This window comes from Anopheles stephensi, unplaced genomic scaffold (genome assembly GCF_013141755.1).
Source record: "Anopheles stephensi strain Indian unplaced genomic scaffold, UCI_ANSTEP_V1.0 ucontig22, whole genome shotgun sequence".
Taxonomy (NCBI): domain Eukaryota; kingdom Metazoa; phylum Arthropoda; class Insecta; order Diptera; family Culicidae; genus Anopheles; species Anopheles stephensi.
This window is the reverse complement of record NW_023405147.1, coordinates 22501-27500: the sequence shown is the minus strand read 5'-3', so window position 1 is coordinate 27500 and position 5000 is coordinate 22501.

The following is a 5000-nucleotide window of genomic DNA, read 5'->3' as shown; positions in this document are numbered from 1 at the left end:
TGAAAAGTGAAACCAAACAGTATTTGCGAAGAAAAAATTGTCCTATGAAAAAATCACTTTTTCTTAGGGTACGGGTCAAAAATTTTCTAAGTCCCAAAAAATCACTTATTCTCGAATATCTCGAAAACTACGTATCGGACAGGGTCAACCAAGGTGTTTTAGAAAGGTCTTTACAAGCTCTATTTAATGAGCCATAGCGACTTTCAAGTGATTTTTTGACACTTTTTCGCATATCGGCATCCTTGGTTCCCATACTGGCCATAGGCCATAGGGCACCGAACGGCCAACTTTTGGTCCGGGGGTGAAATTTTTTTTTCACGAGATTTTGATGAAAATGGCTTCGGAACGCGTTTCTAATAATGAAAAGTGAAACCAAACAGTATTTGCGAAGAAAAAATTGTCCTATGAAAAAATCACTTTTTCTTAGGGTACGGGTCAAAATTTTCTAAGTCCCAAAAAATCACTTATTCTCGAATATCTCGAAAACTACGTATCGGACAGGGGTCAACCAAGGTGTTTTAGAAAGGTCTTTACAAGCTCTATTTAATGAGCCATAGCGACTTTCAAGTGATTTTTTGACACTTTTTCGCATATCGGCATCCTTGGTTCCCATACTGGCCATAGGCCATAGGGCACCGAACGGCCAACTTTTGGTCCGGGGGTGAAATTTTTTTTTCACGAGATTTTGATGAAAATGGCTTCGGAACGCGTTTCTAATAATGAAAAGTGAAACCAAACAGTATTTGCGAAGAAAAAATTGTCCTATGAAAAAATCACTTTTTCTTAGGGTACGGGTCAAAAATTTTCTAAGTCCCAAAAAATCACATATTCTCGAATATCTCGAAAACTACGTATCGGACAGGGGTCAACCAAGGTGTTTTAGAAAGGTCTTTACAAGCTCTATTTAATGAGCCATAGCGACTTTCAAGTGATTTTTTGACACTTTTTCGCATATCGGCATCCTTGGTTCCCATACTGGCCATAGGCCATAGGGCACCGAACGGCCAACTTTTGGTCCGGGGGTGAAATTTTTTTTTCACGAGATTTTGATGAAAATGGCTTCGGAACGCGTTTCTAATAATGAAAAGTGAAACCAAACAGTATTTGCGAAGAAAAAATTGTCCTATGAAAAAATCACTTTTTCTTAGGGTACGGGTCAAAAATTTTCTAAGTCCCAAAAAATCACTTATTCTCGAATATCTCGAAAACTACGTATCGGACAGGGGTCAACCAAGGTGTTTTAGAAAGGTCTTTACAAGCTCTATTTAATGAGCCATAGCGACTTTCAAGTGATTTTTTGACACTTTTTCGCATATCGGCATCCTTGGTTCCCATACTGGCCATAGGCCATAGGGCACCGAACGGCCAACTTTTGGTCCGGGGGTGAAATTTTTTTTTCACGAGATTTTGATGAAAATGGCTTCGGAACGCGTTTCTAATAATGAAAAGTGAAACCAAACAGTATTTGCGAAGAAAAAATTGTCCTATGAAAAAATCACTTTTTCTTAGGGTACGGGTCAAAAATTTTCTAAGTCCCAAAAAATCACTTATTCTCGAATATCTCGAAAACTACGTATCGGACAGGGGTCAACCAAGGTGTTTTAGAAAGGTCTTTACAAGCTCTATTTAATGAGCCATAGCGACTTTCAAGTGATTTTTTGACACTTTTTCGCATATCGGCATCCTTGGTTCCCATACTGGCCATAGGCCATAGGGCACCGAACGGCCAACTTTTGGTCCGGGGGTGAAATTTTTTTTTCACGAGATTTTGATGAAAATGGCTTCGGAACGCGTTTCTAATAATGAAAAGTGAAACCAAACAGTATTTGCGAAGAAAAAATTGTCCTATGAAAAAATCACTTTTTCTTAGGGTACGGGTCAAAAATTTTCTAAGTCCCAAAAAATCACATTATTCTCGAATATCTCGAAAACTACGTATCGGACAGGGGTCAACCAAGGTGTTTTAGAAAGGTCTTTACAAGCTCTATTTAATGAGCCATAGCGACTTTCAAGTGATTTTTTGACACTTTTTCGCATATCGGCATCCTTGGTTCCCATACTGGCCATAGGCCATAGGGCACCGAACGGCCAACTTTTGGTCCGGGGGTGAAATTTTTTTTTCACGAGATTTTGATGAAAATGGCTTCGGAACGCGTTTCTAATAATGAAAAGTGAAACCAAACAGTATTTGCGAAGAAAAAATTGTCCTATGAAAAAATCACTTTTTCTTAGGGTACGGGTCAAAAATTTTCTAAGTCCCAAAAAATCACATATTCTCGAATATCTCGAAAACTACGTATCGGACAGGGGTCAACCAAGGTGTTTTAGAAAGGTCTTTACAAGCTCTATTTAATGAGCCATAGCGACTTTCAAGTGATTTTTTGACACTTTTTCGCATATCGGCATCCTTGGTTCCCATACTGGCCATAGGCCATAGGGCACCGAACGGCCAACTTTTGGTCCGGGGGTGAAATTTTTTTTTCACGAGATTTTGATGAAAATGGCTTCGGAACGCGTTTCTAATAATGAAAAGTGAAACCAAACAGTATTTGCGAAGAAAAAATTGTCCTATGAAAAAATCACTTTTTCTTAGGGTACGGGTCAAAAATTTTCTAAGTCCCAAAAAATCACTTATTCTCGAATATCTCGAAAACTACGTATCGGACAGGGGTCAACCAAGGTGTTTTAGAAAGGTCTTTACAAGCTCTATTTAATGAGCCATAGCGACTTTCAAGTGATTTTTTGACACTTTTTCGCATATCGGCATCCTTGGTTCCCATACTGGCCATAGGCCATAGGGCACCGAACGGCCAACTTTTGGTCCGGGGGTGAAATTTTTTTTTCACGAGATTTTGATGAAAATGGCTTCGGAACGCGTTTCTAATAATGAAAAGTGAAACCAAACAGTATTTGCGAAGAAAAAATTGTCCTATGAAAAAATCACTTTTTCTTAGGGTACGGGTCAAAAATTTTCTAAGTCCCAAAAAATCACTTATTCTCGAATATCTCGAAAACTACGTATCGGACAGGGGTCAACCAAGGTGTTTTAGAAAGGTCTTTACAAGCTCTATTTAATGAGCCATAGCGACTTTCAAGTGATTTTTTGACACTTTTTCGCATATCGGCATCCTTGGTTCCCATACTGGCCATAGGCCATAGGGCACCGAACGGCCAACTTTTGGTCCGGGGGTGAAATTTTTTTTTCACGAGATTTTGATGAAAATGGCTTCGGAACGCGTTTCTAATAATGAAAAGTGAAACCAAACAGTATTTGCGAAGAAAAAATTGTCCTATGAAAAAATCACTTTTTCTTAGGGTACGGGTCAAAAATTTTCTAAGTCCCAAAAAATCACATTTTCTCGAATATCTCGAAAACTACTTATCGGACAGGGGTCAACCAAGGTGTTTTAGAAAGGTCTCAACAAGCTCTAAATAATGGGCCATAGCGACTTTTTAGTGATTTTTTGACAAATTTTGTCATATCGGCATCCCGAGTTCCCATACTGGCCATAGGCCATGGGGCCCCGAACGAAAAAATTTTGGTCCGAGGGTCAAAATTTTTTTTCTCATAAATTTGTTCAAAACGCCGTCGGAACGCGCCTTAGATCATGAAAAGTGAAAAGAAACAGTATTTTGCAAAAGTTGGGGTGGCCTATGACTTACATGGCCACGTCCTAGGTCCGAGTTCCCGAGGTCGTGTTCTTCAGTGGCGGAAAAAAATGGCCACTTGTGGGAGATGCAAAATGTTCATTTTGTATTATAGGGGACACACTATCGAAGCGAAAATTTCAGAAATGGCCTAAAACGTGAAGAAATGATGGGGTATGTACGAAAAGAAGGTTTTTATGGTCAAACGGTGAAAATTTTTTTTTTATGAAAAATTTTGGTCTCCCACCGTTCATGAATTTCTAGGACCAAAAATCGAAAAATTTGAAAACTTCACGATCGAAAGGGAAACGCATATGTGGTGTTCCTAGGTGTGTACGGTGTACGAAAAACGGGTTCACGATGAGATATCAGGCAAATAAGTGGACCTAAAGTGAGTTATACGGGTAAGACGAGGTGTCCAAAGACCGAAATAGGGGTACCAACTGAGAACGAAATGAAGGTCCCCGAAGTCGCCATACAAGTTATAGGAGGTGTCCAAAGTACGAAAAGAGTTCCATATTCGGCTGTTCCTACTATATGGTTCCCTGATTGCTGCTCCAAGGAGTAGTGAGGAAGTGTCCAAAGGTCTGTTGGGGGTATCGAGGTGATACCCTCGACGGACAATATGCACGAAAAGTGGTTCGATGATCTATCCTGTAGGTCGTACGGCAGCCATACCCGGCTGGAAGTACCGCGGTAATTCCGCAATAAAACGTTCGCCAGACGAACAAACAAATTGAATTAGCTCATCGTAGTGTACGGAAACGAAACGAAAATGTAAGGTGATTAGGGATCCGGGAGCAATCTCGCGATCCCATGGTTCGGTGTAAGAAATGATACGAAGTGTTCATAAGTCTCCTCTGGAGGCAGAACCATCGTAGCAAAGTTCGGGAACCCAAGGGTCACAAAAACTCGTAGGACGATATCCACGAATAATCGGGGACTTGTGGGGACTACCGTGCCCTGACAAGTCAACTACACCTTAACTGGTGATGGTCGTCCTACGGGGACCTGCGGGGAACAAAAGGGTCACTAAAACTCGTAGGACAATATCTCCGAATAATCGGGGACTTGTGGGGACCACCGTGCCCTGACAAGTCAACTACACCTTAACTGGTGATGGTTGTCCTACGGGGACCTGCCGGGAACCCAAGGGTCACAAAAACTCGTAGGACGATATCCACGAATAATCGGGGACTTGTGGGGACTACCGTGCCCTGACAAGTCAACTACACCTTAACTGGTGATGGTCGTCCTACGGGGACCTGCGGGGAGCAAAAGGAGTCAGAAACAATCGTAGGACGATATCCACGAATAATCGGGGACTTGTGGGGACTACCGTGCCCTGACAA